Source organism: Pelodiscus sinensis, chromosome 7, assembly GCF_052426305.1.
Source record: "Pelodiscus sinensis isolate ZL-2025 chromosome 7, ASM5242630v1, whole genome shotgun sequence".
Classification (NCBI taxonomy): domain Eukaryota; kingdom Metazoa; phylum Chordata; order Testudines; family Trionychidae; genus Pelodiscus; species Pelodiscus sinensis.
In genome coordinates, this window is record NC_143058.1 from 44,538,853 (window position 1) to 44,553,258 (window position 14,406).

General features: G+C 37.6%; 1 long non-coding RNA gene across 1 annotated transcript; it reads left to right on the forward strand.

Moving 5' to 3' along the window:
• Positions 1-253: 253 nt before the first annotated feature.
• Positions 254-13,704, forward strand: LOC112544706 (uncharacterized). The gene is made up of 3 exons (XR_003088038.3): positions 254-382; positions 12,194-12,345; positions 12,865-13,704. It is a non-coding gene; the product is annotated as an uncharacterized LOC112544706 (long non-coding RNA).
• Positions 13,705-14,406: the final 702 nt, after the last annotated feature.

Here is a 14,406-nt window from a genome sequence, read left to right on the forward strand (position 1 = left end):
TTTCTGGAAACGGTGCCCTGTTAATGCTACCCATCACAGCTGCAGACCTGAGTGTATCAGGATCAGCACTGTCTGCTTTCTCTGAAACATCTCCTCCACGTTTCTTTGCCCTTAATACAAAGAGCTGTGCAACGGCTACCACTGGAGTCTGACCCTTTCCCCTACATGTGCCTGACAAGGTATTTGTTATCTATTAACATTATGAATCATGACCCAAACAAAAGACCCGAGTCCAAGCATAGTCTTTTGCGTGGTAGATCCTACATGCTGCAGCTCTCTGCCCAGCCACTTTCAAGAGCATTCACAGCTTGATTTGAAAAAAGAAAGAAAAGCGAGAACTAGAACATTGCAGAAATCATCTAATGTCTCCAACAAGAGCAAGGTAAATATGAAATATATTTGCTATTCACACTAGTGTTAATATTGAGCTGCAAAAAGCTATCCTGTTTTACACAAGAGAGGCAGGATATTTTCAGGGAAAATATCCTTTCGTTCATGTTCTGTTTTTCTGATGGGCACGAAGTACCATCCGTTCTGATTGACTGTTGGCATGCAACTTACTACTGAGCTAGACTGTATGTTGATGGATAAGCCAGTCTCATCCAAATGTCAGGAAGATTATATGAAAAAAAGAGAGAGCTGTCTGTAGTTGCTCCATCTCTGAGGAGATTGCCAACTCACCCTAACAAAAGAAAACATTAGTGTGCTATTTGCGTCTCACAAAGAGACTGTGATAAGATGACATGATAAATGATAGAGAGCTTCCCCCCACCCCCAATAAAAACACATAAGGTAGCTAAATCAAGAAGTGTAAAGAATATCTTGACTCTTTGAATTGGGGTGAGCCATTTATTAAAAATAAAAAGGTGAAATTGTCAGAAAAAAGAGTGCTGTTTTCTACATTTCTTAAATTAATTCCAATTACATTATTTAGGAGAAATACAGTTGTATACAATGAATATTCTAAGAGCCGCTCTTTCCATGGCCAAACAAAATTATACGGGCAAGCAGGCTAGGAGTTTCCCCATTTGTTTGTATTAATGGCTATTTGAATGCCCAAATTCTAAAAGTATTAAGTACAAATATGAATATGTGTATTTCTAATTGGCAAAATTGGAGCCTGCTTTCAAAGTTCCAGACTAACGGTCATACCTTTAAAATCCAGTCATAGAATGATGTGCATTAGCCACAACTTTACATATAAAGCACTTGCTCCAACTACTGGTTAGGCAACTAGAAAGCCACTTAGACATGCAAACGTGATCTGAACATGCATTAAATCCGAACACAGCAGGTATGTTACTGAATTGACATTTCTGTATGTAAATATCAAGCCTCCCTTTGAGATCCTTTGGCCTTAAATATTTAAGATCGGTAAATGTTATTACACCTATTGGTCATACACAACGAATAGTAATTATAAAAAAGGAGAGGATTATAATACAAAACTCTGCATGTTAGTTATGAACTACTGCTACATTCTTATGTTAGTATTCCTGGTACACTCATTGAACATACAAGGTAGGACAGCATGTATCAGCCTAATTTTAAACTTGGGTATGTATTGAGACTGAACCCTATCCAATGCCTGATGATTATCTTCTAGTGATGGTTAAAAGCATGATCTATTTAAGTATCTCTCAGCTGCCATAGATATTGTGGACCACTAGCAAATTTGATTTCACCTAGCAGAGTGAGCAGACCTCATGGTGGACTTGAAAGGGTTCATGTTTTTCCATCTCTCAGGGTATGTCTACACTACACAGAAGATTGAAGCTGCTGTTGTTAATCTTCCATGGTTCAAATTAGAGGGTCTAGTGAAGACACACTAATTCGAACTGAAAGGGTGCTCTGTTTGTAGTAGTTTGTAGTAGTAGTAGTAGTTTGCGGTAGTCCTGTGGAAGGGAAGTCAAAGGAAGAGTGTGCTCCCTTAGACTTTCTGCATTGTGGACAGTGCCAAAATTCAAGTTCTTTGATTTCAGCTACACCATTAGTTGTGATCTTAATTCGACTTTATCTCATAGTATAGACATACCCTCAGAGAGTTCCCAAAGTGGGTATAATCTTCTAACCTAAGGATTGCCTCATGTGCATTCCCAAAATAACACCTCCTAAATGCAGACAATTCCTATATGCAGCATACGCAATGGAGTCTTTACTTAGATTGGATCATCCCCTGAGGCATGTAAGCGAAGTACGCATACCTCCAAATCTAAGGCTTTATCTGCACTACACAGCTTTTCGTCAACACAACCGTGTTGCTAAAAGTCAAGCAATGTAACCACTGCATGTCAGCTCTTTTACTGACAAAATACTTCCACTTCCATGTTTTAGCATATTTATTCTCTCACATTATTGAAAACAAACCAGTATATATGGGGAGTGTCCTGCTGTTTTTGAGGTAATGTCGGATTTCTTCTGGAAGTTTCTCCTGCATGCTATCTAGTATGCCTTTGCCTTCAGAGCTCCTGGTTGCAACTGCTGCAGCCCCAGGGCCCTTTGAAATGCTGCCAGAGCTCTTGAGTGCAGATCTGCATGACTCCAAGGGTTGGGGGGACGGGGCACACTGCAGTCTAGGTGGCACTAAGGGCTGATTGCCCTTGACCTATCCCTTCCGCCCAAAGCCCTGCAGTGCTGGAGCTGGTCCTCCACACACACCTTTTCCCAGGGCCCACAATGGCTGTTGGCCCAGCTGCATAGAAACTTTATGCATTCAATAGTTCTATCAATTCTTATGGGACTAATCTTACTGTATAACGTTAACTACATACATAAATCTTAGCAGGATTAGGGCCAACACCAAAATGTTAACTACAATGCTGGCTAACTCCAGCATGTCCTTTGGAATATAAGACCTCTTAATGTATATGCTTACAGTAATTGGAAAGACTGAATACAAAGAAGAAAGTCACAGTCTGAGTATCTGACAATTGACTATTACTTTGCATCTTGCAGTGGTGTTGTAGTTTTGTTAGTTTCAGGATAGGAAAGAAACAAGATAGGTGAAAGTGAAATCTTTTATTGGACCAAACCCTGTTGGTGGAAGGGACAAGCTTTAAAGCTTCTCAGGGTATGTTCTCAAGTTACCACTTCGCCAACCACGTCATATTGTTGTACTACGTTGTACTCCTTGTGTGATTTGCCCCAATCACACAATTGTGTGTGAGAGGGGTGGAGAATTTCAGCTGCTTCTGTAGCACTAGCTCCCACTTCCTCTCTGGACTCAAAGCGCTTGGTATGTCTGGGAACTGGCATGTAAGGCAAAAGAAAATCAAGCCCACCAGAAATCAGCTCAGGAGTTCTTCCAGCTCCTCTTAACTGAGGTAACCCCCTGAGAAGAAGGCAGGAATATCATAGAAGGCTATTGACAGGAGAAACTAGAATATTTGAGAGAATCGGGCACTCACAGAGCTAGTGTAGAAGTACATCCACACAGATATACTTGGCTACCTTTGAATCCCCCATAGTATTTGGAGGCTTTTTCTTTAGTAGTGGGAAGGGAGCTGAAACAAACCTTACTCTCCCTTCTCTGTATCAGTTTGGAGGAACCTATGCAAGAATGCTTCACAGGGTTTTCCTACAGAGAGGTAAGCTCTGGGATACAGTTCATGGAAAAATGGAATGCTGCAGCTTGACAAAGCATTCTAAATAGCAGAGTCCTACAAAAGTATAATAAGACTCAAAAGGGATTGTTGTATGATTCAAAACAGTGTTTAATATATTCAGATTTCTTTTATGTATCACTTAGACTGTAGATCGTTTTCCTGCATTACAAATTTCAAATCAAACCTTTTTGTAAAGCCGTACAAAACAGCTTTTCCTGGTGAAACCAAAGAGCCGGCAGAAAAAAACAAACAAGCGGTAGGTACACCATCTTGTGAAGGGTTTGCAATCTGTTTTTACTAACCTTTCCTTCCCCAGTAATCGAATTCATGGATTGCAGTTCCAACAGCTTATGGAACAGTTTGTCTGTAGTCACTGTCAAAAATTCAATCTCTGCCTTTGGGGGCAGGCCACAGTGGATGGGGCTTTCAGGGGGTAACATTTCATCAGTGTATTTATGGTACCATTGATAATCCAGGAGCACAAATTCAGGAGCAAGACATAGCTGCTTGTCAAACTGTCAAAAAATAAAATAAAATAATATAAAATAAAAGCCCAAACCATAAGTGACTTCTTGCTAAACAGAAAAAGGAACCTACCTTGCTACAGACCAAATTATTCTGTTATGGAGCCATAGCTGAGAATGACATGACTTAACAGTTTATGTCCATGAAAATTAATCCAATTGGTTTCATATTTTAATTAGCTGCTTTAGATCATACACACATATTGATATTCAAAAGATAAAAACTACACACATTTGCAAAAAAAAAAAAAAAAAAACACACTCCACATTACTCTTCAGTTAGCAAATAACCTGCAGATCATTTTAATTTAAAAAATAAAGGGATAGAAATATTTTAAAATAAAAATATCGTTTCTTCCAAATTACAAAGTGTTGCTCTCTGGCTTAACATTTTTATCCTTGTATCAATATATTAAGTAAAGCAATTTATAGTAGTATCTCTGAAAAGTGCCATACTGTCTTGAAATGAAAGCCAATAAAAGTGTAAGGATTGCAAAATAGAGAGGCAGGCTTTTTTCTTCTTCAGGTTATTACCAAAATGCATATATTGTCTATTTGACAATCAATACATTCCATACAATAAAATGGAGCTATGGTCTAATCATCATGATATCCTTTCAGATGGTTTGCTGAGAATCAGATTTTGTCCTTTATGGTAAAATTGTTTAATTCAGTATCATATGTTCATAAGCTGTAATTCTGCTCTGTCTAAAAACTGCTATGCAAATATTTTAGGCTCACTAGACATTTAAAACAACAGACAGGTGGGAGTGCAGTTATTTATTTACATTTGTACTGACTTAAAATTCAAAATGCTATTTGATGCTTTTGAAGTATTACTGTGGGATGCTAAATTACTACTGAATTCTTACAGTTTTGTGATACCTTTCAACCTGCCAAGAAACATAATGATGCTGATGCTGATAACAACAATAGCAGTAGTGCAGGATCCTTAAAATAATGTGGAGCTCATTTCTGATAGATAAATACCATTTTCTCTAAATTGAGGTTTGTGATTCAGCATTTGTGCTGCACATAATTCCCCCCCTCCCAGGTTTATGGGGGATGGAAACAATGTTCCTTCTAATTTTTTCCATTCACGTGCAGAATAAATTTTATGTCCAGTGAGGTATGTACAGATGTGCACCATGAGTAGAGACACATGCTGCTGGCTGTGGGCATTGTGGGTGCTCTTTTAATCAGCTGGGCAGCACCTAAACCTCCCCTGGGTGGCCACCCAAGTGCTCAGCTTACAAGGAATATGTGATAGAGATACATTTGCATCTAAAATGAGGGACATTTCAGCAGCGTTCAGTTCCATGATGCAAGACTTCCTCTAGATAAACTGCAAAAAAGTTCTTCAGAAATGGCACTGCACCAAAGAAACAAACAGTTATTTCAGAAGTACCTCCTGCCATGGCTCAACTTTCTTCAGTGCTTCACCAGATCTGTTTAGATAGAATAAGGTTTCCCACTATTTCTTTGAGGGAGAATGTCCCATGCTGGTAGGGCCAGAGAAAGTGGAATGACCCTAGATTTATGGCAACCCAACTGCAACTATGGGTAGCTCCTGGTCAGATAAACTAAGGAGGAAAAATGAAAATAGCTAAATCCTTAAATTGAGCTCAGGATTCTTAAATAGGTAGGAGAGAAGGAGCATACTTGAGGATATCTAGGTGGAGAAAAAATAGTGTTTCTGAACGCCAAAATCCACTTTCCACAGAGCCATAGACCTTTGTGCAGATGGATGGCTACAAAGCTGGATAATCACTGGGTAAAACCTACAAATGTTCCATTTTTACTCCAGTTTCATAAACTTCATTCAGATGAAACCTCATGCTACAGGGCTTAAACTATACCTAACGGGTGTGTCTAGGCTGGCAAGATTTTGCGCAAAAGCCACAGTGCCAGTTGTCTACACTGTCCGCTTGAATTTGCGCAAGAACACTGACGTTCTAATGTAAGAATTCAGGGCTTCTTGCGCAAATACTTTGACGCTCCCGCTCAGGGATAAGCCCTCTTGCACAAGAATACTTGTGCAAGAGGGCCAGTGTAGACAAGCACCTTAATTTTTTGCACACGAAAGGCCAATGGCTAAAATGGCCATCGGGGCTTTCTTGCACAAAAGCACGTTTATACTGGGCATGGATGCTTTTGTGCAAAAGCATCTGTGCCAATCTAGACACTCTTTTGCGGAAATACTTTTAACGGAAAAACTTTCAGGTTAAAAGTATTTCCGCAAAATCAGGCCAGTCTAGACACAGCCAACTAGTATTGGGTTAGAGTGAGACCTTATTGGGTAACAGGATATCCCACCCTGAGAGATCCCACTCTGAGGTTTGCTGTACCTTACTGTGAAGCATCTGGTTCTGGCCATTCCAGGATTCAGGATAGTATACTAGATGGACCATGGTTCTGATCCAGTCTGGCAGTGCCTGTGTCAGATGTTCATGACTATCAGGCAGAAGGCTATATAACCTACTGAATTTTGATATTACATTAACACACTAGAATAATGGCAGCTCCAAAATGTCAGCATATGTATACAATTAAGTTATTCATGTTTAGTCAATTCCACCATACAGGTTTTGCTGTTTAAAAAGTATCATGTTATTAAAAGCTGATGTTTATCAGTATTCCATTTTCATTTTGACATCTGAGTAGTTGAAAAGGAAGAATCCAAAAGCACGATGTGTACAGGTCATGTAACAGAGAACTGAATACACAACCTGGATTATGTGCAGGATAAGGTAAAGCAGTCGGATTGCCATAATAAATGACCCAGACATTTTAAAAAAAATGATTAACTGAATAGTTTCTGCAATTGCTAACTCGTCAGATAACTTACTTCAGATTCATGTGTTCCTTTAATTCCTGATTCCCAGCCAAGACTGCTTCCTGAAAGCAGGAAGTTGAAACTATCTTGAGAATGAACTTTGTAGGATAATTCTATCATAACTGGAATCAGGAAGTATCAGAAGCCCACATTCCTGCTTGAATAAATAGGCTACTTGAGTTGAGTTTTATTAACTGGAGTGGTTTGAGACTAAATGGACTCAACCATATTCTTTTGGGGGTATGTCTCCTAAATTACCCTGTGGAGATTTATCCTTGACAATTAAATTACAGGCAGCTAAGCAGTATCCTTATAAAAATAGTAATCAGCAGTCCAAAACATTGCCAACATATACCAAATACCCTTATTGTAAAATAATATAACACTTTATTTTATATGTGTATGGCATAGGGCCGATTTAAGGTAAATAATGTTATAAAATAGCTTATTTCATCGCCAGTGTAAAAATGGATGGAAGAGCCAGATGAATTAAAGGTGAAATAACAAATCATGTTCCAGCAACACACATGATCACAAATAACACGTTTAAGAAAAATTATATTCCTCAAAAGTATTAGGATTAATATAAAAATGTGTCAGCTTTCAGCAGGGGGAGCTCTAACTCTGGAAACACTTCTGTGGTTGCTGAATCTTTTTATTACCTGATTGGGTTGCATACTCTTCCAAGTATGTGCGACAAAGTCTTCCATCCTAGTCGTCTGTAATATGACCACCATACATAATCTAGCCAAAGAAGTAATGGAGATCTTCCCAGGGTAATAGAACAAGAAAGGGTTTTTTTTTAAAGTGCATGATTTGATTTTAAAGGAAATGAAATAATTATTCAGCCCAACAGTAGAGGCTAGTTAGTGTACTGCTATCCTCAGTGAAGAAAGATTCAATTCTGTTTGTCAGTCAGGTTCAGAACAACAGTTGATGGGGCAGAAAATTTCCACTATTCTTCTTGTCACACAAGAGAGGTCGCACAAAGTCATCCTTCATAGAATGTGTTAATCATCTTTAAAACTCATATTAAAAATAGAAAGCCAGTGTTGCACATACAGAAAACAACAGGATTAGGCACGGCACAGTTTCAAATGTTCAGGGATGGCAAGGCTTACTTAAATGAGCTTAGGGAAATAATACTAAAATACCTGAGAATGTGCTTCCAGGTAGTTATAGAAAATATGAACAGAAATTATAAGATCTCTGTTGTTAAACAGGTACTTTCAGTTCCAGCCCTGAGGTCCAGATTTCTGAGGTCCACACAGGCCTGACAGTAGCAAAATGAAAAATACAATAGTCTTGAATTCCTGGTCACAGGTACATTGATCAAGCATGTTCTGAAAGATCAGAGAGAGATTATTCAAGAGACACCATAAATTTGAAAAGCATATACCTGTGTGAAGATTTTGTACCTCCTACAATTATCAGTAATGCTGCAGATGACTAAAACTTACAGAAATTAATGACAGAAGTAGTTGTAGCTTGTTTACTTTGTGCATTTGGCAGCACTTTTTGTGTCATTGTTTCCACTGTACAGTCAGCTACCTGTTTCTTTCTTCCTACAAGACTCCTATAAACATCAACAGGGGAACAAAAAAGCCTCTGCAACTGCTGAAGGGATTTTAAAGACGATTTTCAGACCATGCTGTTTAAGATGTGAATGATCAGAAAATAGATTTTTTTTTCAATTAGGCAATTTCTCCAAAAAAAATCAAAGTTAATGTTCTCCCTTTAATGTGACTATTCATGTTAAAGAGCTAATTGATTTCTGTGACTGTGTCTGTGCAACGCTGCTTGCAATTATTAACTACATCAGTGTTTGTGTATCTTTTAAATATCAATGAAAGTATTTTAATTAAAAACACATTCTATAAAATGGTAACAAGTTGAGAGAAAAATGATGATGATCTAGTACCACCAAAGAGATGTTTCATATTATACATGATCAAAGCACTTAGGTCTATATGCTTAGCTAGTGTAAATTGGCATAGCCCCACTGATTTCAATAGGGTCCATTGATTTACACCAGCTGAAGATCTGACGCCAGTGAATAACATGTGGTGGTAGTATAATATACTCAATGGCATGGGGTGCAAAAATTCATGTTCTCACAAATTACAGAACAAAATGAAACTAAAGCAAAATAATTTCTCATTTCTACACTACAATAATTATCTGTAACGTCTGCAAACTCGGTTTCCCATGCACACAGGAATATGTGTAATCAGAAGCTATTTTTCATGCTCCAGAATGAGAGGATCACATTTCTTTTTTGATGTGCAGTTACACCACTATAAAATAATTTTGTGAATGGATCTCTATGAAATGAAGTTTGTTCTGTTTTATTATCTCATAGCCTGACATAGCTGTCAGTGAGTTTTCAATTTTAAATGGCTTTAAAATGATAAATTTAAACATTCTAATTTTTGTATTTTATAACTCCTATGATGTTTTATTTGCCTATCAAAATTATCCACTTCAGCATGAAGATTCCAATGGGCAGCAATGATATGATTTTTTTAGGCGAAAGAGCAGGTTCATCACTCATAAAACCAATAGTTTAGGTGACTCCCTTTACTGAATTTCTCCAGTAATTCCTCTAATGTATCAAGCAACTTTGCTACAGGATGAAAATTCTGGGCAAGAGGATGGGAAGGTGAGAGAGAGAAATAGGCTTCCCAGTGAGCTATTGATTTGAAATATGAAACATTTTATTGATACAAGTAAATCCCAGGCATAAGGAAGCAGTTTGATATTGCACAATATTTGAAAAAAATCATGAGCATCTGTTTAGCACAATATACTGCATAATGACAGCAATCTTCCCTGTTTGTATCTATTCATCTGATTATACAGAGTAACAATTCTTTTTGCTACACATTTATTTACTAAAGGATTTTTTAAAATGGATAATAAATTAGTAAATCAAATAGCATGTGTTTGGTAAAATACTTTAGTCAACTCCCTACCACACAAGACAGAGGGAGTTCACATTTTATCTGAAATTAAATGACCCATTAATACTCATACCTCAATATGAAATTATGAGTCTCTCTTTTGGAAGAGACAAAGGAAGTTTGTAATAATTATTTAGTGCTGTTTTATCTAGACACATTATTTTGAAAATCTTCAGATTTTAACACTGCAATGCAGCGCTGTTGTAATGAAGAGCTTTGACTTACTTGAAGTATAACCCAGTGGCCTTCTTTTGATGCTTTTACCATAGATATTTCTGCTACCGCTTCCTGTCCTTGACCCAGAGGTACATTGTGAAGTTTTCTGGCGTCAGTGGTAAATTCATGCTTGCTCCCTAAACAGAACAATATATAATATCACTTCAACCCAAATAATTAAAATAGTTAAAAGAATCATGTACTGTACATAGAGCATTTAAATGGTACACATTAGAAAAGTGACTAAACTGAAAAGAAAATGAAACAGGAACAACAAAAAAGCTTTCCAAAATATAGTTTCATTCCATCAGCTGGACAAATATATTTTATTCCTTATGTGCTTCTTACAATATAAAATTGCAGATACAATAAGAGGCAATCCAGAAGGAGAATAATCAACTAATTCTCAGAGGGGCGGGGCAGAGAAAGGGGGAGAGTCAGAGGTAGTGGAACAAGGAAGGATGAGTAGTGATGAACACATTTGTCTCGTATGCAAGTATCTGTGTCAAATTCTCCTCATGCAAAATTATTGACTTGCATTTATCTAATCAAAATAGAAGCAGGACCTTTATTTTTTTCACTAGTGAGCACCAGCAATTGCATTGTACACTGCGTGAGCCAACCACTACAACAATTGTCATAAAGGAGTATGTTTTCCAAATGTCATATTTCATGCATTAATATGTGACAGTAATCAACAATAATGGTGATTCCTTATTTATTTCTCTGGCAGTATTAATTGTAATAGCATTAATTACAATGGCTTATTGTATAAATGTGAACAAGTAAGAGTTTCATTCCAATTCAGTAGAAAGTATGTTAGTGTAACATTAACTGACATGTTTGGCTTGGACATAGCTAAGGATTCAATGGCTGTCAATGGGTCAATTCCAGAAAAATAAAATTAAAATTGTCAGGCAAGCAGGATGGCTTTCTTGAAACTATTTTGCAAACTCAGTTTTATGCCTCCCTACAGATTTGGTCCCAAATTTTTCTTCAGCGAAGTTCCTATAATAAATTAAGTGTTGCAAATTATGAAGCTTCAGGAAAACCAATATGTAAAGCCTGTAGAAAAACCAACTGCTCCTCATAGTATTTTATCATGTCTCTTATTTGTTAGAAATTCAAATACAAGATGTTTAGGGCTCACTGTGAGTGTGGGAGAAGGGGGAGTGTTCAGGTTAGTAAGCCAACCTACCACCATACTTTCTCTGATCAGGTCTCATGGCTCACATCATAATCAGCTTCTGGAAGGAACTTTTTGTTTTTCATGTTTGTGAAAACTTCTCTTTCTTTGGCCATTCTGATTTCACCACTTTTTCCCTTCATTTTGTAGACTCTACAGTATCTCTATTCAAACCACAGAATTCATCCCTAAAATACATTGCCTAGAGAGCAAAACAACAACTACAAAAAGAAACCCAAACACACCAGTCACATTTGACTGTATCCATGTGTATTCTGATCAGCAAAAAGTCCCAAATTATTTGCACAGATTTGAGGGGGTTTTAAACAATGTTTCTGATCTTTCTTGCAAGCCTACCCAAGTTCCTGGGAGCATACTGCATGTTAATTGCACTCCATGCAGAACTGGAGTGAAAATCCAGTAGGCTCTTTTAGGTGTGGTCAATATTAACTCTGAGTGAGAAGTCAAGTTCACAATAATCAATTTCCCTATTCATAAATAAAAGCTGCAAGATGAACCATATAATTAACTGAATAATTCCCCATATAACACCTACAGCTATTTACATGTATAAGAACTTAGGACCCAATTCATGACCAGACCGCAAGTGCCAGAAGTTTTTAAAAACATGCAGTCTGAGTACCATAAAATAATGATTTAAATATAGAAGTCTTCATTACTGCAGTTGACTTGATTCACTGTAAATAAGTGGACAAAAGGTAGCAGCTCGGTAAGTCCATTTGAATCAAACAAAACCCAACCTGAACATTCATACAAAAGATGAATCAACCCTCAAACCTTTTAAGGTTCAAAACATTTAACTCTATTAATTTTTCACTCCTACTGTTTGCTTTTTTTTATAGGAGACCACAGGAGAAACAATGTTTTTTGGTGTTCTTGGCTCAGTTGAAACCAAATAACACTGGAATGTCATCTTAAATTTCCAGAGCTGAAAGGACTGGATAAGCAACCACATTTTTGGATGGCTATCAAATCTGAATCTGAACCACCTAAGGTTAGATCATTGTCAGCTTTTGGCAACTACTTTTATAGAAATGAAAAGTAAACACAAATCCATTATAGCATTTAAATGTCTTGTGGAAGAACATGTCGCTTGCCAACATTTGGAATTTACTGAGGAAACATTTCAGCTAAGTGTTAATAGCCACCACTGCCACCGGAACAGCAAAAAATGTGGCAAATAAACCATTGACTGCAATTGCCCCTTTCTAACAGAACAGGAATGTTTTTGGGGGGAGCGGGAGGGAGGGTGTGTCCCTGCCCCTGCCCCTGGTGGAGATCATTATTCTCCGGAAACTGGTAAACCAACCCTGGCTCACATAGATACTTGAAAATAGGAAATGTTTTGTCTTTGAAATGCACCAGATTACATGTAGCATCAAAGAGTGTTCATGGAGATGACATTCCCCCCCCTCCTCCCGGGATCACCTTACAAGGGCTTTATTTCTTGCTTGCAAATTAGTCACTTCAAAACACTGCTTTCTCATTTCAACCCTCAAATCTAACTCTGCAGATGCTATTTGCAAAATGGGAGGTAAGAAAGAAAAGCGACTGTTACGGAGAAGACAAAAATATTTCTAAAAAATGAAGCCGGGGCTGGAGAGACAGGAATAAGATGCAGTTCAGCTGGCAAGTAATATGTTTGACAGTCTGATGGATTTTTGAGGCATTTCAATAAATCCCTCTTTTTCAACTTCAGCAGGAGTGCATTGAAACAGCTACATTTTTTAAGTGGCAGACAGACAATAGCATCTAAATTATTTTTAAGAAAGCACCCACGATATTATGATGACTGCAACTAAATCCTCCTTAAAGGAGTGAAGGGGAGGAGGTCAATAAATGTATTGAGCTCTTTGTGTAGTACCTCACTGACATATTTCCCACCTCCCTTAGTCAGGTTTTATTTTTTTTTAATTTTTTTTATAAACCTGGTAAAATGCACTAAAGGATTTAAGGTTATCATCTGGCACTCTGTCTAACTTCTGACATATCTTTATGATAATAAAGAGTCACAGTCAACTGCAACAGGAGGGCAGCACAATGAACTCTGGTAAGTCAGGGAGGGAGGTCTTTTTTTTTTTTCAACTTTGCTGCCCTCTCACCTCATTTCTTGTTCACATAACAGAAGTGCCATCTGTTCCTACCCCTAACATGCATGTATTTGAGTTCCATTCAGTGATAGCCTACAGGGGGAAAAAAAGATTATCAAGCCATTTAAACACTCATCAGCATTAGTAGTCTCTCCCAGCCAATGTGTTTTGTTTGCACCTCCACAGATTTAGAGATAAAATGGAGACAGAAAAGTGCTGTTATTGCCTATAATTATTTCTTGCTGTAGTAGAGGACCATGTATTCAAAGGTACAGAACACAAGTGGAGTAAGGAAATATGAGGCTCTAGAGTCAGAAAGTTTTAGGAGCCGTAGATGATGGAAAGGACGTGATTTAGTTTATAGTTTTGTGTGTTCTAGCTTGCATTCATATAGCAAACAATATTACTATCAAGATCCTGCATTAGAGTACATAGTTGTTACCAAGGAACAATATTGCATGATGCAATGTCATCTTGCAGTGATGCAAAAAGCTGATTATCTTTATTGTCAACATTAAAATATGACGCAAAAATTCAACAGTGTACAAAAGTCATCACATAAGATTCTATGGTTAGCATAACACAATGACTTCAGCTCAAATTGTGGCAGTTTACAGTAAAAATATATTTTTTGCCTAACTGCCAGCTCAGCAAACTCAACTTGGAATCTTAAAGCCAAGCAGGGTTCCTTCCTTCCTATTTTGTTGCCAGTACTAATGATTCTGTAGGCCAGATCCCTTCCTTAGTTACACCTATGCCACCTCACTGAAAGCAGTGGCTCCACATTTGACACTTAATTGTGCAGTTGAGCCCAATTTGTGGTTATTCTGTACTAGTGGTAAAAAAAAAAGAAAAGGAATATGCACGACCAGCAGATGTGACATAATGCATTCATGGAGCAGATCTGCTGAGACAGCTGGTGCCCATTTGAATTACTTTTCAAAGCAGAATGACACTTGAAACCT